The sequence below is a fragment of the Mastigoproctus giganteus genome, chromosome 12 (genome assembly GCF_048544385.1).
Source record: "Mastigoproctus giganteus isolate SK-2022 chromosome 12, ASM4854438v1, whole genome shotgun sequence".
NCBI classification, from domain to species: domain Eukaryota; kingdom Metazoa; phylum Arthropoda; class Arachnida; order Uropygi; family Thelyphonidae; genus Mastigoproctus; species Mastigoproctus giganteus.
This window is the reverse complement of record NC_143586.1, coordinates 178308360-178334274: the sequence shown is the minus strand read 5'-3', so window position 1 is coordinate 178334274 and position 25915 is coordinate 178308360. Positions and strand designations below refer to the sequence as shown.

Here is a 25915-nt window from a genome sequence, read left to right as displayed (position 1 = left end):
GAGGAGGGCAAGCAGATAGTAGGGGAAGCCTTGCCTTCCCGCAGCTAGAGACGAGTACCTGGAAGCAGAAGTCTAGGTGATCACTGCTTCCAGGTAGCCAAAAGGCCAATACACAACATTACACTACAGAACATGCACACAAGCTCACAGACAAAATTTTTCTGTCCTATCACTTTCTCCTGTGAAGGATGAAAAATGTTTTTTTTTTTTTTTTTTTTTTTCTCTCTCTCTCTCTCTCTCTCTCTCTCTCTCTCTCTCTCTCTCTCCCCTATCCTAGTTCAACTGGCACAGAACCCTCCGTCCTGTGTGGGATGATTTTTCTTTTTTTTTATTACAGTACATACATACATGTGGCCTTACCTTGACAGTGTGTAAAAACTGAACAGAGCAATGAGGCAGACATGAACTTCTGTTCTAGGAGCCGCCCATACAAAAATACATATTACTATTGCTATATCAAACACCAATAGCATTGAAAAGATTCTACCTAATGGCCTTTGTCAGATTTGTGTAGGAAAAACCCTCTTGAGTGTTTTGACAAGAGGAGGGAGTTCCACAAGGACCTGTTCTGAGAGTTGTGCTTTTCACAATCAAAATAAACTCCATAACAGAATAAGTTAAGCCAACCATGTAACTTATCTTCGAACCATCTGCTTTAAGAAATTGAACATCTTCCGGTGTGTGTCATCCGTGTCATGGTGTGCTGATCGACATACCCTCGTCCATCTTTATAAAGCTCTCATCAGGTCTCACTTGGACTACGGCTGTCCAGTGTATGACTTGCGAAGAAAAATACTTTAGAACATTCAAACACCATCCAGTACAGTGCTCTGAGAGTCGCTCTAGGAGCTTTCAGAATCTCCCCGGTTCAGAGCCTTTACATCGAAGCCTATGAACCTCCCTTACATCTTCACAGAAAAACATTACTTCTGATGTATGCCTCTCACCTTGTCAAAGATGTCTGTATAATACTAAATGGGAGTCATTTTACAACAGTAAACCTAATGAAAACTGACCTGCTCCACTTAGATTTAAGGAACTGTCTCAATTGTGGAATATAGAAATCAGTAATATATTTCAGGACACGACACCACCAGATCCACCCTGGATAAATATCTGTGCAATATATGACGACTATTTTCAACTCTGGGAAAAGACACCCTCTTCTTCCAATATTGCACAGTTATACTACGCTCTTTCTAATTCAAAGACATGTGAAATCTATACAGATGGATCAAAAACTGACACCCAAGTAGCTGCTGCAGCAATCTTCCCATCATTACCAGTAAAATGCAGTATTTTCACTGCTTAACTGTATGCTATAAACCTAGTTCTGGATCTCATTATTGATTTTCTAATTCAGTCTGCTTTAATATACACTGACTCGCTCGCTGTTGTCTTTGCCATAAACAGTAATACCAACTCCTCTCATCCTGTAATAAAAGAAATACATTCTAAATTACTTGTGTATAATTAGTCAAACCAAATTGAGATATCCAGGGTCATTCTGGGATAGCAGGAAATGAAAAAGCATATCTTGCCGCCAAACAACCAGACACTTCTATTGTAAAGACTTCAAGTTCCATATACCAATTTCAAACCATTGAACATCTTCCGGTGTGTTTGAACATTATCCATAAAGCATGTTACAATAGTTTAGGTTAGCATTTAAATAACATCAGCAACTGCACATGATACAAGAAAGCAAGCTTATATAGCATCAGCCAAAAAAACACACACATCCTTCTTGTTTCACCCATCCACTTGCTCCAAATTTTTGTCTATTTCTGCCTTGAATCTGTTTAAGCTATCAACTTCTACAACGACAGATGAAAGTTTGTTCCAGCAATCAACCACCCACTGGTTAAAGGCAAACTTACGCACATCTATCCTACGACTGACTTTCCTCAATTTGAATTAATGCCCTCTCAGGCGATTATTCTGAGCAAGAGGAAGAATCCCATCAGCATTGAGCATGCTCAAACCATTCAAAGCTTTATACACCTCAATCAGATCACCTCGCAGGTGCCTAGTCTCCAGAGACTGTAATTTGCAAAACTTAAGCCTTTCTTTGTAAGAGCAACCCTTTGTTCCATTCACTAATTTTGTTGCCCTTCTCTGTACTCGTTCCAACAGCTCTACATCCTTCTATGTATATATTAAGTGCAATAGCATCATTAATATACAGCCATTTCTGAATAAACAGAATATTTGTAAGGCGGCATCGTTTTAAGTTATATCTCATATTGTGAATACCTTCACAACGAGTTGCCATGATATTGTACTACTTTGAATAAGTAACCCTTCACCTAAGGAGAAGACTAATATTACTTATTCTCAGATAGGTACCACCACCCAGATGGCACTGTTTCAGGGCTATTTTGTATTTGTGTGGGATAATAACTCGACTATCCAGTTGTTCCTATTAGACTTAGAAAAGCAAAAAGATAGAGGGAAAGTAATAGTAGGAGTAGAAGAGGAAAAGAAACGGTGTAGAAGAATGAAAGGGACAGTAGCTCCTTCAAATCAAAAACTCAAACTCCTCGAATAGGCAACGCTTTCCCCAGTGGAGAAGGCTGTTGTTACCTATTCTTGGAAACTCCGGACATCATCAGGCTCCCCCGGTGCCATTTCAGGGCTATTTGGCCCTTCTTCAGTGGGTGGGTAGGTACCCAAGTGATGCAATGATGGCAAAACAGTTATGAAGTATAACTGTACAATATGAAAGATGCCTGATGGTGTATGATGCATTTAGACTAAGATGCATTTAGGGCTAAAGCCTTAAGCTGCGAGCAAATTTAGACTATGTATATATTAAGTGCAATGGCATCATTAATACAAAGCCATTTCTGAATAAACTGAATATTTGTAAGGTGGCATCGTTTTAAGTTATCTCATATTGTGAATACCTTCACAAGTTGCCATGACATTGCACTACTTCGAATAAGTAACCCTTCACCTAAGGAGAAGACTAATGTTACTTATTTCTCAGGGGCGCCTCCGTAACCAGGCGGCACCTCCTTAGCCAGGTGGGAAGGAGCAGCAGTGCGTAGCACATGCTTCTTGATTAGACCGGGGTTCGAGCCCATCACCACCAAATACGGAGGATGCGGAAAGGTCAGGGAATGACCACCGCATTTCCCGGAGCAATATGGCCTTAGTTGCTAATGCTCCTAAAAATCAAATAACAAACATAACAACAAACCGTAACCAGGTGGGAAGGAGCAGCAGTGCATAGCACACGCTTCTTGATTAAACCGGGGTTCGAGCCCGTCACCACCAAATACGGAGGATGTGGAAAGGTCAGGGAATGACCACCGCATAACCTGGAGCAATATAGCCTTAGTTGCTAATGCTCCTTAAAAAAAAAAAAAAAAACCAAAACCAAACCAAACTTATTCTCAGATAGGTACCTGATGCTATTGCACTTAATATATACATAGTCTAAATCTGCTCGCAGCTTGAGGCTTTAGCCCTAAATGCATCTTAGGTAGGTACCTGATGCTATTGCACTTAATATATACATAGTCTAAATTTGCTCGCAGCTTGAGGCTTTAGCCCTAAATGCATCTTAGTCTAAATACATCATACACCATCAGGCATCTCTCGTATTGTGCAGTTATACTTCATAACTGTTTTGCCATCATTGCATCACTTGGGTACCTACCCACCCACCCACCGAAGAAGGACCAAACAGCCCTGAAATGGTGCCGTTTCGAGGAATATATGAGCTTTGAGTGTGAGTTGAAGGAGCAACTATCCCTTTCTTCCTTCTATGGCATTTCCTTCCTCTACCTCTCCTACTATCACCTTCCTACATCTTTATCTCTTTTCTAAGTCTAATAGGGATAGTATGAGGATAACCGAGAACTTTATCCCATACCATATTTCAAAACGGTGCCGTCTGGGTGGTGGTACCTATTTGAGAATAAGTAATATTAGTCTTCTCCCTTAGGTGAAGGGTCACTTATTCAAAGTAGTCATGGCAACTCATTGTGAAGGTATTCACAATATGAGATATAACTTAAAACAATGCTACAAATATTCTGTTTATTCAGAAATGGCTGTGTATTAATGATTCTATTGCACTTAATATATACAGTCTAAATTTGCTCGCAGCTTGAGGCTTTAGCCCTAAATGCATCTTAGTCTTACTCTACATCCTTCTTAAAATGAGGCCTCCAGACCTGTGTACTGTACTCGAGGTGTGGCCTGACCATTGCCTTATACAAGGGATAACCACCTCCTTATCCCTGCTAGAAAAATTCTTGTATATCATTGACAAGACACCATGATCTACTCTTGCAGACAATCTGCACTGCTCAGAAAACTTATCAGGTTACCAGATTACCTGTCCAGATTATTGAACAAGCTTTACCAAATAAAACCAGATCCAAAGCTGTGGCTCTCCAGCTTTTCGAAAAGCAGACGAGAAGAAGTAATTCTAAGAAGTTAAGGATTGGGCCTACTCTCCTCTATTAATGAATGACAGTGCTCCTCTATGCACATCAAATCATGTGAAACTGACTGTTCGTCATTTATTAGTGGACTGTTTTCACCTTCTCAATATCTGCATTAAATCGTGTGCATTAGCACACAGTTTAATGCAGATTCTTGGATATGATCCTAATAAAACAGAACTGTTTGCCTTTCTAAATAACATAGAAATATACCATAAAATATAACAGGTATTACAATAAAGTTAATATTTCCTATTAACCATTAGAAAGACACAATAAGGCCCCAGCAGCCTATATGCCATTAAATTTCATCAGAACAACAACTTGCAACAAGGACATTGGCTAATGGGTTCAAAATTTCTTCACAGAAAACTGTCTATATTTTCTTCTGTCCCATACAGATTCATCATCCTGACCCAGAGTTAAGGCTTGGGAAAAACACAATCCAGTTGTACTAGGTCAAACTGTTGGTCTTATTTTTGACAAGAAACTGACTTTCCTCCAACATATAAGTCAGTTAAGGGCAAAGTGTGCAAAATGGCTTAACATTCTTCATGCCCTTTCCTCAATTCCATGGTGGACTGATCAGTGTGTCCTGTTGTATTCTACCATGTTTTGTCTGCTTTTAACTTGATTATGCTTCCTGAGTTTATTCTTCAGGGATAGAGTATAGTGTGTTTGACGTCAGACAGCCCCAGGAGTTTCCTCCCATCTCTGCATTGTGTACAATTTTTGTGTGTCACAGTACTCTGTGAAGGCCAGAAGTTTCAAAAATTGTTTCAAAATTGGGACCCCCCGTTGCCCACCCTACGCCATGTGGAGGCAGATCAGGCAGTAGAGGGATTGCTTTACTCTGGCAGGCCTGCCACCTAGTTTCCAGAGATTTCAGTGGCTAGGACTTATAGTATATTAAAAAAACGCAACAAGTTAGAGTGGGGGGCAAAGACTGTATAAAGTGGGGAGGTAGGTAGAAGTATGGGGACGATTGGGAAGACAATCCCCAGTCAGGTCAGGGATGCCAAGCCCCACCAGAATAAAGGGGGAAGAGAGGAGACAGAAGCCTGTCCCCTCCTTCTCTCTGCCAGGTGAAGGGGGATCTAAAATGAGCCAGGTAAGGGCATCTAGCTCAGATTGCCATATGGAGGTTGGCAGCCAAGCTGTTTGATGTCATGGTCAGTGGCCAGTGGTAGAGTCCAGTGAAGTTACCATTAGAGTGTCAGTTCAAAGTGAGACTCGTGGCTCATTTATCATTGTGCTAGGAGTAACAGTCAAAAGTTGGTAGTCGGTGCAGTCATGCCCTAGCAATAGAAATCAGATCCTAAATTGTTGACTAGATTTGTCTTGTCCAGCATTTGAGACGATCTTGATCAGTCGGTGGCACTTGTGTAAAAAGAAGTCAGATGGTGGAAGTTTAGATCATGTTAGATTGTTATCTGTTGGAGTATAAGGTTGTTGTATCTGGAGGCATTGATTGGTTTGCTTGAGAGATTCTTATCAGGAAAAGTTTCGTGGCCAGGGCAAAGTACTGTACTTGGTAAAGACATCCTGGTTGAATTTGGAGAAAGCTTTGTAGTTTCAGTCATCTTCCAGGAGGTTTGAGTTTGAAGGAGCTCTTGGTTTTTTTGGAATAAATCAGAGTTGAGTGATTAGGATTACACGAAGATCTTGATACTCATGTGGTCCCAAGTTTCCTGGGAACCCCAGGTGCACAGGGATTCATCTTCAATTTCCAAAAGGGTGAGTTTGCTCTTGATGGCACCATGTCCTGTTAGAATATGTTGTTAGAATGCCTGAGGAGAAGCAGGGTGGCAACTTCGGGTAGACTTTCTGGATGTCCGGCAAAAATTTCGAGTTATTTCCCCTTTTTGTGAAGATGGCCAACCTATTCTGCCAGGTTTGTTGAAGGAAAGTTGCGAGACTTGTTTTCTCCGTGGGTCGGTTATTTAGAGGATCAGTGGTGAAGTTGAGAAAGGTACAGATCGACCGTCAGTAATCTGGCAGTGTTGGGACCTGTAGAGTGCTGGATTAGGGAGTTTGCCAGATCACCAGTGGTTAGATTAGCACATAGAGTTTACCCAACAGCTAACAACCTCATCCTACCTTTAACATGTTGACTGCCAAGCTAGTTTTAAGAAAAAAATTCCCCAGGGGCAAAAAACATTTAGCAAATAATTTGATTAGTAATTCTAAAATAAATATTTTAATGTCAGTGTTGTTGTCGTTTTTTTTGCTTAAAATATATAAAAAAAATCTTTTCTTTGTGTCGCATATATGTGGCCGACATGGAACAGTAGGTTACTTTATTTCTTGAGAAGCTGTATCAGCACATACGTGTGATGCTGTTATGACATACATATGAAGGCATTTGTGATTAGTTTATTGTACATGTGGTGAGCGCTGCAATAAAACTAATTGCGATAAAATAAACTCTCAAACGGCACAATAAGTTTGTCAGTATTGTTAGAGATTTTGTGAAAACAAGTTTGTTAGTGCACTATATTATCCATCATATTGTGTTGTGTTTTTCCGCAAGTTTGTCCAAGTGTGTTGTAAAAAAAAAAAAAAAAGAAATGGCTAAAAGAAAATTACTAAAATAGAGGAACTGAGAAAAATTGCTGGAATTTACAACAAAGCAGAGTTAAACTTCTCACATACATACCGCTGTCAAGTTTTTTCAGAAGTTCAACTTTATCTGTTATGGACAATGTATGGTGCTTGCTATTTACACCACACCTGGCTGGGGCTAAATGTGAGCAGGTTATAATAAATGCAGAAAAACAAGTAGGAATAGCTTGCCAGTGTTTGAGTTTGTGCCAACAGCTGATACAGCAACGAATGCCACCAAAACAGTAGCAGCATGTCAGTGTGCCAACCCGGGAAATTTGAAATTACGTTTGTGGAAATTGTCTGAATTAGCAGTAGAACCGAATTACTGGTGGCGAAATTAGTAATGGTCGACCTGTAGTAGATTTCCCGTGGCTCAGTTTATAAAGCATTCCAGTTCTCATAACTTCAAGATCTGGGGGAAGTGTTCCCCAGGGTCTGCAGCATGTGTGTACTGGCTGTATACACACCCTTGTGTTTGTTAATAAGATTGACCTCTGGATGGAGTCTAGTTTTCTCCTGTTGACAACAGTTGGTGGCTTTATGATACCACATTCCTAAGGCGTATGTGATTGCTGGAATGAAGACCTTTGTAGAAGAGTGCCATAGTGCTCTTCTTCATGCTCCAGTCACGGCATCTCACACGAGCCACCAGTGCTGTGTATTTCTTAATTTCCCCCTGAAGATGGTTGAGATGGGGAAATAAGGCAGGTTTGTGTCCAGGATAATGCCGAGATGCTTCATTTCGGTGACCAATTTTATCGGCCTGCTTTGAATTTGAATTTATGCCAGTCTGGTGGGAGTCGGGTACCCCTTAAGGAGGATGGACTGCATCTTGGTAGAGGATATGTTGAGATGGTTAAAGTTTGCCTAGTCCTTGAAGGGTTGTCATGGCTTGGTTTGTTGTGGTTTCCAGCTGTGCTCTTGCGTCTGCTGAAAGAATGAGTGAGAGGTCATCTGTATAGGCCTGTGCATGAACAGCTCCAAGGTCCATGGTGAGGAATTCATCCAACATGTAGGTCCAAAGGAGGGGGTCAATAATGGAGCCCTGTGGGCAGCCCCATTGAACTCATCACTCCACTCGGCAGAAGGGTCACAACATTCCTGTTGGTCAGAAAGCTTCTAATACAGTCGTAGAGATTGCCAAGAGTTGGGCACATCTCAGTCTGCCAACGACACTCAGCCACCATATGGTGTTGAATGCCCCCCTGCAAAGTCAACTGAGATGACAAGAAGATACTTCCGGTTGCAGTTATAATATTTTCTAGGACGTCTACTGTTGACTTACCCAGTCTAAAACCAAATTGTGTTAGGGCAGACAGCTGCACTGCCGAATAGTGGGTTTCAATCCTCTGTCGGAAAAGTCATTCAAAAACTTTGCTCATTTGCCCATTCGAAAAAAAGGACGATGGGTCGATAAGAATCGGGGAGTTCTTGTGGCTTGAAAGGATTTTCCAGATGAGGTGAAAACTTGCCTTCCTTCAATCCATCAGGAACCATCCTCATTGGAGATAATGATTGTATAAATCTAGGAGTAAGTTTGGTGTAAATCCCGCTACTTTTTTAATTATTTCAGTGTCTATCATGTCAATACCTGGGGATTTTTTGTTTTTTTATCTTGCAAACTGTAATGTTGAGGTCAGTTTCAGTGAAGGGCCCTCAATCCTGGCTGAGCAGTAGTTTTTGTTGTCCGGGCAGAGTTGATCCTGCTCAGGAGAGTTGTGTCTATCCAGCTGTTGAAATACAGTATTTAGAATGTTATTAATTGATTCTTGCCATGTGGTAGTCATTTGTCCCTGAGGTGTTCTGGTTGACGGTATCATCTCCCTTCTGGGAAGTGTGTATGTTGTTACTTTATAGACAGTACCCCGTGGCTCTGCATTTCCCAGTGTGGACACCAAGTGCTCCCAGGTCTGATCGTTGCAGTGTAGGCATTCCTTGTCTTGCGGTACTGTTGTCTTAGGAACTCCACTTCAGCTGGTGGCCAGGTTCTCCTTGCCCATTGGAAGGCACACCTTTTCAAATTGACCTGAGGGCCTGCAGCTTTCTGGACCACCGTGGTACAGCACCAGGAAGAGGGTTCTTCCTTTTAATGGCCATATTCTCGGCATTCAGAATGGCATTTGTGACCACGTGCTGATGTTGATCTGTTTCTTGATCTTGTAGGCTTCTGATGAGTAGCTGTTGTGTGTTTGTGTTTCGAGTTTCTTGGAATAGATCCCAGTTTGTTTTTTCCGCTGTGTAGCATTGAGATTTTTGTCTTGTGGCTGGAGAATGGGTAAGAGACCTGTTCATAGTGAAGGTGATGGCTCGGTGGTCCAAAATGGCCTACCCATCATCACGGATGCTCCAGTCTGAGAGGTATCCCGTAAAGGAGTTGGATGCGAGAGAGAGAGAGAGAGAGAGAGAGAGAGAGAGAGAGAGAGAGAGACACGTCTATGGTCATCTCCCAGAGGGAGCTCGAGGTCAGAAGATTATTGGGATGGTTCACGACAACAAGGTTGCTGTTGAGAAGAAATTCCACCAGGCACTGCCCATTTCTAGCCCCCCCTACGCTCGATGACTTCCGCTATGCCAAAGCTGGTGGGGAGCAGCAGATGAGGACCATAGCGCCGGCAAGTTCACTTAAAAGGTGCTAGAGGTATTGTGTTGCTGGGTGGATATCCTCTCCCAGTTGGCAGTAGAGAGAAATCATGTAGAATTCACCAGGTGATGAAATTATGTGGCCACATGCCATCCAGGCTAGGGCTTACAATACCGGTCAAAATCTTAATACAGGTATTTCGGTATTAATTTATAATTTAATACCGAATTTCGGTATTAATTTATAATTTTTAATTTATGAAACCGGGATACCGGTATTCCAAAAACAAACATTTTTCCTCAATAAATTTTGATGACAGGTAGGTGCAATAAAGTAAGGGAAAAAAAAATACTGTGATTATTATACTGCAAAGAATATTTATTTATTGCAATAATAAATAGTCTGAAAAAATCATTAAAATACAGTTATTCTAAAGACAAAAAAAATACATATTGTTACTGCAAAGTTTAGTTATGTTTAAGCATCCACCTACCTGTCTGAATAAAGTGAGCTCTTAAGAAACATAAGCAATCAATAATATGATTGTTTAAAATGGATCTAATTTTGGTACATACAGTATTTGATTAGCGGCAGAAAATGCACCTTTCGGATTCTATTCTGGTACTGAGATAATCGTAGACAATCTCAGTCCATATTTTCTAGGCTTTGAAAATAGTTAAAAGTATTTCATTAATTTCCGACTGAAGTTCATCTTTTAAAATCTCATTGGAGTCGGGCAATTTCTTATTTTTGAAAGAATTTGCCGAACACTTATGTTCTGTTCCATGTTTGTCTTCCCTGGTTGAATTATGTTCATCTTTTTCTGAAGGAGAAAGACGTTTTATTCAGTGGAGTATAATTTTCACTATAGTATCTTTACTGAGTCTGGGAGAGAGCAAAGAGTGGGGATAAAGAATAAAGAAGAGAGCAGAGAGTGCAGTTAAGGAATTCTACACATATATAAATGCAAAGAACAGAAGAACAAATCAGATTGGACCCTTATGTAATGGATGTGGGACAGTATTAGATAACATAGGTGAAGTTGCAGATGAACTCAACAGTTACTTTGCATCGATATTTACATTAAAAAAAACCCTTTGTGTTAATGAGATATTATGGAACTAAAGTTGAAAAAAATGTAATTAATGATGTTGAAATTTCAAATGATTATTTAATGAGAAAACTTTTGCACCTATAGGCAAGTAAGGCTACTGTGGTTGATTGATGGCATATACCCTATAATCTTAGCGGCAAGTGAGTGCATTGAACCATTAAGGCTAGTTATGAGAGCATCACTGAACTCGGGAGAGATTCCGTTGGATTGGTGTAAATTGGAACATAAAGGCGGTTCTAAGAGTGTAACGGGAAATTACCGACCGGCCAGTCTAACTGAACTTAGAAGAGAAAATCCTGGGAAAAAAATGAAGGGAAAATCATGGAGGCAATGATCAAGGGTGGAATTCAGGATTAGTTAGATGAAAATGGAATTCTGTAGGATACACAGCATGGTTTTGTAAAGGGAAAATCATGTTTAACAAATTTGGTTAGCCATTTTGACAGGTCACTCAGCTGGATTTAAGGATAATTTCGACATTGTTTATTTGGATTTTAACAAAGCATTTGACTCAGTCCCACATGAGTGGTTACTTTATAAGTTGTAGCAGGCTGGAATTATAGAAAAAATCCTTAGATGGATAGCTAGCTTCGGGGTAGGAGGCAGAGGGCTATGATAAATGGTTATTCCTCAGATTGGGTTGATGTAAGAAGCGGGGTTCTCCAAGGATTAGTATTGGGACCACTGTTATTTTTGATTATCTTAAATGACATCTATGAAGGGATGGAGGGCGTGAGGTCTAAACTTGCAGATGATGTAAAGATCAGTAGAGTAGTTAATGATTGCCGCCAAGCAGAGCTTCTTCAGAGTGACCTAGATAGATTTCCGGGATGGTCAGATAAAGTGGCAGCTTTGCCTTTATTTCAGCAAAACGCAAGGTATTTTCACCTGGGGAACAGTAACCCCAAAATAACTTATACACTTGGTGGAGTTGAACTAAAGTCAGTAGTGGAGGAACAGGACTTATGAGTTACGATGTGGTCAGACATGAATTTGTCCGAGAATTGTGGACAGGTTGCAATATTGCATGGTATCCTATCGATGATTTATCAAACATTTGCTTGTAGAGATAACGATGTCATAATCACATAAAGGTGATTTATGTGATTAAATTGTAAACCTTTATGTGATTAAATTATAAACAATTATTTTTTTTAAAATTAGTACCGAAAAACTGGCATTTTTTGTATCAATACCTGTATTTGAATACCGGAAAAAAATGACTTGGATCCTGGGATCTCAGTATTGTAAGCCCTAGTCCAGGCCGAGCAGAAGTGAGAAATTTTCATGACTGTGAGATGAGGGTTCCGAACCACAATGGCCCTCCCAGAGCATCTCTCCCTCCACCTGGATTGCCTTAAAAGAAAGGTGGTATCCGCAAATCTCATATGTATATGGCTTCTGGATGAGGTATATGTTGCAATTTTCTTCAATTTTTGTTCAGTGACAGCCCTGGCCTGTTGAGCATTTATTTGGAAGAATTTTATCTTGTTCTTATTAAAATGTTTAGGCAAGATCCCCATAAGCGATCCTTTGTTGGTGAGCACTCTTAGCTTTTAAGTACGTGGGGCACTTGCTGTTGTGGATAGAGTGGTTATGCTGGATCTTCTGACTCCTGCAGTTTGCACAGATTGGGTCTTTTTTCTTTGTTGGGGCATGCCTCATAGCTATGGCACTTCTCAGCACAATGGCTGCAGCTCTGCTCAGCCTTAGTACACATGTGGGTAGTGTGGCCAAAACAGCAAAATACTTGGGGACTGCCACATGTTCCCTGAAATGGTCGAAGCCCCAATTGATATAAACTCTAGTGTGTTGCATGAGAATCCTTCAGTCTGCTGGTGCCAGCTCAATGACCCAGACATGTTTCCTGCCCTTGACTTGGTTTTATATTTAGGAATAATTAGGTTTTCAGGGTTTTCATTCAGGAGATCTTGCTGAAGTTTTAGTGGTATAGCTCCTCTTTGATGGTGGAAGAGTTGATGTCTTTTCAATGTCAAAAATAACTATCAATGGTCCCTTTTTCCTTGATGGTTAGGCCAGGAGGTCAAGGGTAGGAATCTTGTCTGTGCCATCCTTGGACTCAGTATCTCTAATGCCAGCCATGTTGTGAGTGTTCCTAATTGACTTTATACGGTTATTTTTGAAATCATTTGTCAGTGTGGCAATAACTGTGCTTTTTATTTCCATGCTCGTTTTAGGAGCGTTTGGGGTGGCCAGTTTAAGGACCACGAGGTGTGGTTCTGGAAGGAGTGTCTTCCGCTTTGCAGGTTGGGTCTTGTTTACAGTACTGGCATTGGAATTCCACAGCACATTGGCATATGATTAGGCATGCTGTTGCATTTGTGTGCCCCTACTTTCAAGGTACACCTCCATTTTCACTGCGTTTATCTCTGCTTTGGGATGGATGTCGAGTAGTATAGTTTCGAGTATTGGTCTAAAGACTAATAATGTTCTCCAAGTGCTGTAGTGACACAACTGGAGGTGTCTTTCATCAGGCTCTCTAGCTGTTTTCTTAAGATGAGAACCTTTTCCAGCAGTCTCCCCTCTGGGAGAGTTGGGTCAATAAGTTGCAGTTCTGACTGTTTGTTGGATTTCTCGTTCTCAGCCTGAGAAGCCGGTGGGTCCTGAGGGTTCTTAGGTTCACTTTGTAACCTTGTTTCTCTTTTAGATTTTGGGGCCACTATTTTTTTTTTGTTCTTTTTTGATGCAGGTGTTAGCTTGGCATCCTCAAAGTCATCATGTACCTCCAAAATCTGGGGATCGTCGTTGGAGTTTATTGAAGCTTGTCTTTAGCGTCCACGTGTTTGTATACTGATCATAGTATATGCTTGTGGGATGTGGGGTTATAGAGTGAACAATAGCCATGTTCGAAGGAGTCTCCTTTCTGCACAGAGATTTGCCCTGCTTGAAGTGATGCAGGCCTGTAGAACAGTATCAAACGATTCCTTGCAAGTTGTTGCGAAAAACCAATGGATTTGGTAATTGCCAAGAAATTTTTAGAGTATGCCACTGAGAAAAACTTATGTATTGAAATTATGGGTATGAAGTCTTGTATAGATATGGTAGTAGGTTCGGTTTAAAGGAGGAGAAAAAGAGGTTACAAGTTGAATTATGTGGCATGTGGCAACAAAAGTGGGACAGTTCTGAGTTGGGCCATGTCACTCATCAGTTTATTCCTGTAGTTGACACAGTTAATAAGATGAAATTAAAACATTGGCCTAGTCTTGGCATGTTTGTGACCATGCTCGTGATTAGAAAAATATTGGTACAGTTTGGAGTAGAATCTAATGAATTATGTAGATGTGGGCACAGAGGATATGGAGCACATTATGAAAGTGTCCAAGGTATGATGAAATAAGAAGAGAATTTGTTGAGAGTCTTGGCACGGACTCTTATAGTTGGCATGAGCTTTTTCAGCGCAAAGAGAAATATATTGCCTTCCTGGACTCCGCAACTGCCGTTCACTTGCAAAGAAAGTTAGGGTAATTGTAAATATGTACACTGCTCCCTGGTTATACCACGGGGTTTCGGTGGTGTTGTGACCCACATTATAAGGCAACCGTGCTATAACCAATGCCTATAAATTTTCTCCAATTCATTGATTCTCACTCCAAATGGACTTCAAATATATGCACGAGTGAATCCGACCATATCTGCGATATTTAACATGCTCTATTCTGTGATTCTGTGCATTAATTTTTTTTTAATCTCACCTGCAGACCAAAAATATCCACTTGGGAAGGCTTAATACTAATGTATGAACAAATGAATTTTTCCAAAATTATTTATTTTCACAAAAAACACGTTATCAATAGATATATAATTATAAAAAATTCAAGGAATTTATTTGATCACTTTAAAAACTCTGTAAGACTAATTGCAAAATCTTTACTTGCTCAACCTCCTGCTGTGCCTCTAACCACCCAGTCAGTCTGTAAGCCTTGTACTGCTTCCTGATCTGTGGAAACTTTGACAGGCTGCTCCTCTAGTTCTTCCATTTCCCCATCACTTCCATCCGTCCTTTTCTCGTTGGTGATGCTTTCAACAATGTTTTCATCAGTTAATAAGTGACACACTAATTCTTCTTTGTCTATATCAACCCACTGATCGACCATATTCTCTGTGAGTTCCTTTCCTCAAGGGTATCTCTAACTGCTCATATATCACAATGTATAGCAATTTGTTCACTGTTTTGCTCTTTATCGGTCACAGTTTGATTGTCTCCATCAGCTGTTCTCAGAAAACCACTTTTTCTCCAACAGTTTTGAATTGTATCTTCTGAAAATACTGTCCCAAGCAAGGCCAATTTTGTATGCTACTTCCTTTAAATTTAACACCTTTAGAAATTCAGGAACATCATGATTGGAGGACAGCAAAGGTAAAAGTAGCTTGTGTCTGTAATTTTTCTCCTCCTTAAAATTATAAATTATTCCTTGATCATCAAGGGGCTGGATTAATGCTGTGGTATTTTTTGGTAAATGCATGGCCTGAATCTTTCCATGTTTGGATGTGAGATTGTCGGCATATGGGCGTGCTGGACAGTTATCTAAAAACAGTAATACTTTTGGTTCAATGTGTATTTTCCTCAAATGCGTTGAACTGATGGTACAAATGTTTCGTGTAACCAGGTCAAATATAAATTTGCAGTCATCCATGCTTTTGAACTGCTAATGTATTTTACAGGGAGATGTTTTCGGTTGATGGATTTAAAACATTGCGGCAGCTTATGGATTACTGTTTTATTCAAGCAAAACAATAGAGTGACACGATCCTCGCTTAACTTCAATCCTGCTTTGTTCGGAGCTGATTTTAAATTCAAAGATTTTGTTGGTAACATTTTATAAAACAGTGCAGACTCGTCACAATTGTATAGTTGCTCATCACAGAAACCTTCACACGTGAATTTTAAGCCGCTAATCAATTGTTTTGCACTATTGGCATCTGATGATTTTGCCTTCACAGCTAATTGTTATTTCCCTAATGCCACAAAATTTTTGCCAACACCATAGCCAGCCATCCATCACTGACAGAGAATCCACCATCAAGCTTTTAAGTCTTGAAAAAACTTCTCCACTTGCATCTTCATAATGGGACCTGACAGTGGAAATCCTAAACTGCATTTCTGAACAAACCACATGTGTAAACAATCATCCGCTGTCTCATTTTTGCGGAGACTTGATTTCTTCCTTTCTGGTCATGGGGTTTTGTCCAACTTATCCAAGAAGGAACGTAGTCTTCCTTCTTCTGTAATCCATCCTCATATTGTTCCCTCCAGAATACCCAACTCCCGTTTTATTTGTGCTTTCGAGACACCACTTTTTACTTGTTCGATTACAGTCAGCTTTTCCTTGATGGTGTACAACTTTCTTTTGTTAACATTTGCCATAACCCCTGAAATTAATTTTAAGTTATTATGAATGATAGCTATGGCTGTAAAGCTCGCAAAAATATTTAAAAAATCACCGATACATACCGAATGGTCACAAAAAATCACAACCAGCACAGGTAAGTCTCAAATTATGGATTGCCTTTTTTTTTCTTTTTTTTTTTTTTTGCAATGACAACCCTTACACAAGGAAAGATGATTGATACTGACTGCAGAGGCTAAACCAGCCTCACATCTTTCAAATGCACTGCTCCCATCTGACTCATTTTCGGGAAAAGCATTCTTTTGTGTTAGAGGAGATAAGCAAATTGCACAACTCAAGCTATGGGTGTAGTGGTTAACGACCTTGAAGAAGATTAGCAAATTTTCTTTGTTCAATAAACATCCTATTTGCTTCTTAACTCAGCAGGAGGGTAAAGTTCCCTGGGATTTCTGAGAACCACTGCTCTTTCCCTCTCTCGCAAACACTGGGTCATTTGAGTGGGGAAGCCCTGTGCAGTGCAAGGTTTGTAAAAGAATTAATATTTTTCTCAGAATTTTTTCAAATGGCAATGTCAGGCACTAAGACCTGCGGTATATTTATCTTGGAAGCTACTAGGCTTTACATACCAACTAAGAAATATTGTTCAAGGTTTAGGCCTAAATGGATGTCAGATGAACTAATGAGGCATGTGGCAGAGAAGAAAAATGCATGGGATACATATAAATTAATAGGTGACATGGAAGCCTATGATAGATATAAGCTGGTCTGTAACAAAGTCACAAAGGAGATTAGACAGGCAAAGGCAGATTATGAGAGCAAAGGCAGATTATGGGGGTAATTGTGCAGACAGATATGAAGTTTTCTGAGCAGTGCAGACGGTCTGCAAGAACAGTTCATAGTGTCTTGTTAATGATATACAGGAATTTTTCTAGCAGGGATAAGGAGGTGATTATCCCCTTGTATAAGGTCAGGCTACACCTTGGGTACTGGAGGCCTCATTTTAAGAAGGATGTAGGGCTGTTGGAATGAGTACAGAGAAGGGCAACAAGATTAGTGATGGAACAAAGGGTTGCTGTTACTAAGAAAGGCTTAAGTTTTGCAGATTACAGTGTCTGGAGACTAGGCACCTGCGAGATGATCTAATTGAGGTGTATAAAGCCTTGAATGGTTTGAGCATGGTCAATGCTGATGGAATTCTTCCTCTTGCTCAGAATAATCATTTGAGAGGGCATAAATTCAAATTGAGGGAAGACAAATGTAGATAGATGTGCGGAATTTTCCCTTTAGCCAGTGGGTGGTTGGTTGGTGGAACAGACTTCCATCCTTTGTTGTGGAAGTTGGACAGGTACATGGAACGAACAGAGGGATGAAATGGGAGCATGTTTCTTTTTTCTTTTTTTTTTTTTTTTTGGCTGATGCTGCATAAGCTTGCTTTCTTGCATCATATGGCTCTACTAATGCAAATGCCGACTGGGCTAGGCAGGTAGGTAAAGTGCCTGCCTGGCAACCCAAAGGTTGTGGGTTCGTTTCCCGCCAATTAACAAAAAAAAAAAAAAAAAATTAATGCTAATGTGCAAATCCATGGTGTAAATTACTGCATTATATCCAGGGTGTGGTGTAAGTGTAATTGTAAATATGCAAAGAGTTTATATTTTAGAAGTTTATGAGTTTTTAAAATTTGTAGTTTTTAAATTTTACAGTTTTATGTTGAGTTTTATGAGTTTTGTATATAAAAATATTATAAAGTTTTAAAATATACAAAAATTTTATAAAATTTTAAAATATGCAAAAATATTGTGTTTATCGAGTTGAAAGGGGTTGTTTTTTTTTTTTTTTTTAAGAGGGAAAAAAACTATAAAACTTTCAACTCTATAAACTCACATTAGGCAATTCAAATGCTTTAAGTTAAAAGTTTAAAAAGGAGAGTTAAAGTTCAGATAGGAAAGATCTGCCTCCACAGGGCAGGAGTGGTAACATGCCTTCCTATGTCTGACTTTTCAGATGGGAGGGTGCGGCTAAGGATCGAAAAGTAATATTTTCTACTGCAAGAGCAATAAAGCGTGGATGAGCTTCTGCTCTTGCTGTGCAGTACTAATGTGCTTGTAGATGATGGTGTCTATAGCATCCATGTCTATTATGGTTGATTTTCCTTCTGTCTGACCTGAATTCATGCAGTTTTTGAGAAATTCCAGATAACCGAGGGTTTTCAGATTATCAGGATCCCTTGCATTAGGTGTAAGAGAGGTTAAAATTTGACTTGAACCACAAGTCTGTGGTGGAATTAGCAGTCCAGCTGTAGGCCTGCAAAGTATTCGACTATCTCCCCATAGGTCACGTTGGGGGGGGTGGGATGCCCAAGCCAGAAAATACCTGCCCAACAACAACGACAGGACTAATTTCCCCGGGGATTTTCAGGGACACTGGACTCATTGGTGGTGCTTAAAAAGTCAGGAGATGCATCAGAGAGAAGATGAACTTCTACCATTGAAAGTTTATGGTAAGGGGGAATGCACAAAATCATTCACAATTTCTTGGGGCACTCTTGCAGCCCAGGAAGGCACAAGGGAGAATGCCCCTACCCAGTGAATAGTGAGAATTAGTTGTGAACAGTTTAGATTATAGGTAGCTGTTCTCTTTAATGCTATGTCAATGGCGCTGTGGTGAGCAATAGCATTAAATAAAATAAAGAAGAATTCTTACTGTAAACCCAGTAAACAGAAAAGATTTTCTCACCAACCAAATTCTCTGATGAAACTCCTGCTGTGAGAACACATCTTGAAGTTGTAGGCACTTTAGACACATCTTATTTATTAGAAACTGAAGAGCTGAAAGCGTGGCTACACAGAATAACGTCTAGATTGGCAATCTTCTTATTCTAGAGATAAGTGTAAAGTGTGTTTAGTGTGAAACAGCACCAGGGGTTTTCCCCAGCTCCATGTTGCTTTCATTGTAGGTGTACCAGTTCGCTGGGAAGGCCAGAGATTTAAATGTGTATGGATTTTGTATATGTGTAGTGTTGTGTATCATTGTTCATCTGGCCACTTGTGGAGGCAGACCAAGTAGCCAGTAGTTTAAAACTTTTTACTCTGACAGGCCCAGCCACCTAGTTTCCTGAGATTTCAGTGGCTAGGGCCTATGTAAAAACAAAGGGAGATAACACTAGAGTTGGAAAAACCAAATATGATGAGCAAGGTTGAATTTTGTCAAAATTAAATTCGAACATGTAGGGCATATGCTAGTGCACAGACAGCATGGGGGGGGACTGAAGACTGGGATGGGAGAAAGACAGATGTGGACGATAGAGAAGACGACCCGAGGTAGTCAGTGGGCATGCCCATGCCCCACCAGAAGGAAGAGGGGATGGCAAGGAGGGGGGGAGGAGGAGGAGGAGGAGGAGACAGGAGGGCTGTTACCTCCCTCTCACACCAGGAAACTTGAGTGAAAGGGAACTGTGCAAGGGCACCAGCCCAGATCGCCAATGAGGCATACATTCAGTGTAGAGCTGCTTTATCAGATCAGTAGTCATTCCTGGGATCACATTCCATCCTTGACATCTACATGTCCAATCATAGTGGCGTAGTTCCCGGGACAGCCAGGTCCCATCCAAGAAGTGAGGTCGTACCAGTTGTGTGTCAGACATGGTTGGTTTGGAGCCTAGTCCACATTCCAGACAGTGGAACTGATGAACCCCGGCAGTTGAAATTTGTACATGGGAGGAATCCCGTCCGGTGAAATATTATCGAGTTAAGTAGTCATTTGTCAGTGGTATTTAGTCATCCATCCAGTTGAAGTTTAGGTAGAAAAATTCAGGTGGGAATTTGTCCATAGGTGGAATCCCGTCCAGTGAATTTGTTTTCAAGTCTGATTGAGTCATTTGTCAATGATGTTTGGTTCTGCATCTAATGGGAGTTCTGTCATATGGAGTGAGTCTAAGCGGAAGAGTCCAGCGGAGTCTATTTAGAGGTCACTGGGTCTAAAGACACTGGCCCTGTGCTTCTGTCCTACCCATCAGCACACTAATGTGCCTTCAGATCAATCAATCAGTTTGTCCCAGTTAACGGTACAGAGTTGTTTTAGATTTGATCAGGCAGAGGTGGGATGGTCTTTCACCTGGTGAATAGTTCCTATGCAAACTTGGAGAATGCATGATTAAGTCTGGTTGTCTTCTAAGAGAAGGTGTTCCTGATTCTACGGAATGAGTTGAAGCCGAGTAATGAAGTTGCCTCTGAGGTCATCATATAGGTCACAGTCATGTAGCAGGTGGTTCCAGGTCCCTTGGGTGGCACAGGTGCACAGTGGATTATTTGCTATACCCAAGAGGATAAGCTTACTTCTGATGGCGCCATATACAGTGATAAGATATGTGGTGAATAATCTCGGGGAGAACCAGGTAGGTGATTTTGGGTAGACTTTATGGGCATCTTGGATGAATTTCGGGTAACCTCTCCTTTGGTTGACAGAGCCCACCTTGTTTGCCAGCTTTGCTTTAGATGAGTTGTCAGATATATTTTTTCAGCACAATAGTTGCTCAAGAGGTCCATGGTATAATTCTGATATGTTGCAGGTTTCTGCTATGCTAAGCTGGAAGAGTATTCCAGTGCCCTCCAGCTCAAGGGGAAGGGTGCCCGCCAGAACTTAAAGTGCAGGCTTGCTGATAATATTGCAGGCACATATGGTGAAGAGTATTGAGCATTGGATAGCGTCCAGCTTGTGTCGGTTGACTACTATGGATGACTTGTGGTACCATACACCTGAAGCATAGGACAGCAGGGATAAAAAACTGCTTTGTTAAAATAATGCCAGAGTACGTTTTTTCAGTCCCCAGTCAGTCACCCTGACAACCATCATAGCATATTTCCTGATTTTCCGCTGTAGGTAATTTAAGTGAGGAAGGTATGTCAGGTTCTTGTTAAGGATCACACCGAGGTATTTAAGTTGGATGTTGAGTTTGATGGCCGTGCCCTATATTTCAATTTGCGGTGGTCTCCTGGGATTGAGATGGACTGCGTTTTGGCCAGTGATATAGTAAGGCGGTACTTATGTGCCCAGTCCTGAAGGGTTGTAAGGGTCTGATTTGCTGTAATTTCCAGTTGTGCCCGAGAATTTGCGGCAAGGATCAGGGTGAGGTCACCGACTTAGGCAAGAGTCCAGGTTTAGAAATTGATTGAGGCAGGGGTCCAAGAACTGATCCTTGCGGACAGTCCCAGTAAACCTGCTTGCCCACCATGCAGAAGGGTGCCAGGACTATGATAGCTCTGTTTGTGAGATAACTTGAGATGACACTGTATAGGTTGTCAGGGAGATTTGCACATATGAGCCTGCAGAGGACGCTCAGCCACCACAGGGTGTCGAATACCCTACAATGATATAACCAGTAGATTACTTGAGATTGCAGTTTTGAACCACTTTGGCAATGCTTTCAAGCATGTCTGTTATTGATTTGCCCGGTCTGAAATTGATTTTTGGCAGGTAGATGGACGGCATTGTAGTGTATATCTATTCTCTGCCTGAAGAGCTTCTCATAGACTTTACTCAGAATAGAGAGGAGAGCAGTAGGGTGGTAGAACTCCAGAAGATCTTGTTGTTTTTTTAGTTGTTGGGTTTTTTAGTATTAGCTTTATGCTTGCTGTTTTTCACTCTATAGGAAAGCATCCATTGTGCAGGCAGTGATTAAACAGGTCAAGCGAGAGGTTCAGAGTGTACTATGCCACTTTTTTAACAATTTTGGGTTCTGGCATATCTAATCTGGGTGTCTTTTTTATTTTTCAGTTCGGCTATTGCATTTGCTAATTCTGTTTCTGTGAAGGGTTTCTCAGTCTGTGCCGAGTGGTAATTGTCATTGTTGTGACAGAGTTGCATGGATTTGCTCTGGAGTGTTGTGTTTTTTTTTTTTTTTTTTTTAGGAGCATTAGCAACTAAGGCCATATTGTTCCGGGGATATGTGGTGGTCATTCCCTGACCTTTCCGCATACTCCGTATTTGGTGGTCACGGGATCGAACCACGATCTGATCAAGAAGCGTATGCTACGCACTGCTGCTCCTGCCCACCTGGCTACGGAGGTGCCCTGGGGTGTTCTGATCATCCAGCTTCTTGAAGGGGTGGTATCCAGGATGTTCAGAACAGAATCTTGCCAGGTGTTAGTGGTGTCTCACAGGGGGTTCGGGTGTAAGGGATCACCTCACCTCTAGAGATAGTGCACTTTGGCTAGAACCAATCCATCATCAGACCATCTTCATTTTCACTGATGCATTTCATATTTCATTCATAACCTGTCACAAGCCTCCTAAGCCATGTTGAAGTGAATGAACCATGTATATCTCTTCAACATAATATCTCTCTCTCTCCTATTTTTTGTTTTGGCCCATAAACATCTTTTTTCCCCTCCTGCTTAGAGTTATCTTATATGCTCTTCTACTGTGTGAGTAATCAACTCACAAGCTTCAGTCAGTGTCTCAAAAGTTAAAATCCTCCATTATGAGACATTCTAATTTAATGGCCCGTTCTGTTTTTCTGTGTACAGTCAGTTTTTGTATAAAACGTGTTTACACTACACAAATTCGATCATATAAGATCTCTAAATAGGCGAATGATGTTGTATATAACACAAACTGAATTCGCTTATGCGCAGTTTGTCTTTGTGTTTACAAGAAATGGCAGTCGAATGCGGGAATCACCCCAACTGAACACAACATAATAGGAATGAAGAGATTCTGAAAGTGTATTTATGTTTTTTATATGATTGAAGATGTCAGAGAACAGGAAAAAAATTTCATCATAATAACGTAAAAACCCACAATTCCAACTATCGGTATTATCGCAAATACAATTATATCGAGTTTACTACCCATTTATAACATATTTCACTAGCAGGAATGCAACTGGAAATTGTTTTTATTGTTTTATGTTAGTGACCTCCAGAAATGTGCTTTAGTAAAATGTAAGTTAGTGTGATGTGGTAATAGTGGGATACTTGGATCTCACAAAGACTTTTGGAACTGTTGCACATGGAAGACTGCTGCACAAATTGGAGTACTGTGGCATTTGAGGCAAATTGCTGTGTTGATAAAGGAATTGTTGAATGGAAGAAGACAGAGTGGTAATCAATGGGCATTGCTTTTCGTGGACTAATGTTGTTAGTGGAGAGTCCCCCTGGGGTTCAGTATTAAATCCATTGTTGTTTTCTGTATTTATTAATGATATTGATGGTATATATCAGACTTAATGTCGAAGTTTGCAGACAGTATGAAGGTCAGCAGAGTTGTTATTACACTAATGACAGTACGCTGCTGCAACATGATCTATAAACGTTGAGCAGATGGGCTGAGAGGTGGCAACTGAAGTTTTTAACATTGATAAATGTAAAGTACTGCATATGAGAAAGAGTAACACCAGAGTAACGTATCAACTGTGCAGTACTACACTGGCAGTGGTAGAGAGTGAAAAGGACCTAGGAGTAATTGTGCAGGCAGATATGAAGTTTTATGAGCAGTGCAGACGGTCTGCACTGCTCATTTTTCTTACAGGGATAAGTAGATGATTATCCTCTGTATAAAGGTCTGGAGGCCTCATTTTAAGAAGGATGTAGAGCTGTTGAAACGAGTACAGAGAAGGGCAACAAGATTAAGTGATTGGAACAAAGGGTTGCTGACGTTGCGAAGAAAGGCTTAAGTTTTGCAATTTACAGTGTCTGGAGACTAAGCACCTGTGAGTTGATCTGATTGAGGTGTATAAAGCCTTGAATGGCTTTATACACCTCAATATTTGAGCATTCTCAATGCTGATGGGATTCTTCCTCTTGCTCAGAATAATTGCCTGAGAGAGCATAAATTCAAATTGAAGAAAGACAGTTGTAGGATAGATGTGTGGAAGTTGCCTTTAGCCAGTGGGTGGGTGATTGCTAGAACAAACTGCCATCTGTCGTTGTAAAAGTTGATAGCTTAAACAGATTCAAGGCAGAACTAGACAAACATATGGAGCGAGTGGATGGGTGAATTAGAAAGGGGTGGGGGTGTGTGTGTGTGTGTGTTTTTTTTTTTTTTTTTGGCTGATGCTATATAAGCTTGCTTTCTTGCATCATGTGCCCTTTGCTAATGCTAATATAAAGTACTGTGTATGGGTAGCAGTAACCCCAGAGTAATGTATCAACTGTGTGGTACTATGCTGAGTGTGGTAGAGAATGAAAAGGACCTGGGATAATTTTGAAGTCAGTTGTGAAGTTTTCTGAGCAGAGCAGATGGTCTGCAAGAGTAGCTCATTTGGGGTCTTGTCAATGATATACAGAAATTTTTCTAGAAGGGAAAAGGAGGTGATTATCCCCTTGTATAAGGCAATGGTCAGGCCACACATTGAGTACTGTATAAAGGTCTGGAGGCCTCATTTTAGGAAGGATGTAAAGCTGCTGGAACATGTACAGAGAAGGGAAACAAGATTAGTGAATGGAACAAAGGGTTGCTCTTGCGAAGAAAGGTTTAAGTTTTGCAAATTACAGTGTCTGGGGACTAGACACCTGCGAGATGATCTGATTGAAGTGTATAAGGCCTTGAATGGTTTGAGTATGCCCAATGCTGATGGAATTCTTCCTGTTTCACAGATTAATCACCTGAGGGAACATAAATTCAAATTGAGGAAAGACATTTGTAGAATAGATGGGTGGAAGTTTGCCTTTAGCCAACGGGTGGTTGATCGCTGGAACAAACTTCCATCTGCCATTGTAGAAGTTGACAACTTAAATAAATTCAAGGTAGAACTAGAGAAACATTTGGAGCAAATGGATGGGTGAAATGTTTTTTTTTTCCACCGTGTGATGCTATATTAGCATTAGTAGAGGCATTTGATGCAAGAAAGCAAGCTTATGCAGCATCATCCAAAAAAAAAAAAAAAACCCCACTTCCACTTCACCCCTCTGTTCGTTCAAAATACCTGTCCAGCTGAGCCGTAATCTTATTTAGGCTATCAACCTCCACGACAAGGGATGGAAGTCTGTACCACCAAACCACCCGCTGGCTAAAGGCAAATTTCCGCACGTCTATCCTACATCTGTCTTTCCTCAATTTGAATTTATGCCCTCTCAGGTGATTATTCTGAGCTAGAGGAAGAATCCCATCAGCATTGAGCATGCTCAAACCATTCAAGGCTTTATACACCTCTATCAGATCACCTCGCTGGTGCCTAGTCTCCAGACACTGTAATTTGCAAAACTTAAACCTTTCTTGGTAAGAGCACCCCTTTGTTCCATTCACTAATCTTGTTGCCCTTCTCTGTACTCGTTCCAGCAGCTCTACATCCTTCTTGAAATGAGGCCTCCAGACCTGTATACAGTACTCTAGGTGTGGCCTGACCATTGCCTTATACAAGGGAATAATCACCTCCTTATCCCTGCTGGAAAAATTCCTATATATCATTGACAATACTCCATGAGCTACTCTTGCAGCCCGTCTGCACTGCTCAGAGAACTTCATATCTGCCTGCACAACCACCCCCAAGTCCCTTTCATTCTCTACCACTGTCAGTGTAGTACCACAGAGTTGATACGTTGCTCTGGGGTATATAAGCTTGCTTCTTGCATCATATGCCTCTGCTAATGCTAGTGTGTTTCTGCTTTTATTGTGTTGTTTATTCAGTTGCTAGACATGCGCAGCTTTGTGTATCAAGCGTACCTCCTCGTTTTTGCCCTTTTTTACTGTAATTGTGCTTTATTCCTTAAAAATGAGTAAAATGATTGAAAAAAAGTGTGAAAAGCAAGAGTCCTGGTAAAGGTATTACAAATTCAGAGAGAAAACGAAA

The 25915-nt window shown here is 40.7% G+C and overlaps 1 protein-coding gene across 3 annotated transcripts in view; it reads left to right on the top strand.

The window, feature by feature from the left end:
* Positions 1–25915, top strand: part of LOC150077627 (putative inactive tyrosine-protein kinase Wsck) — a 359285-nt gene that overhangs the window by 206158 nt on the left and 127212 nt on the right. The gene's annotated exons all lie outside the window — the stretch shown is intronic.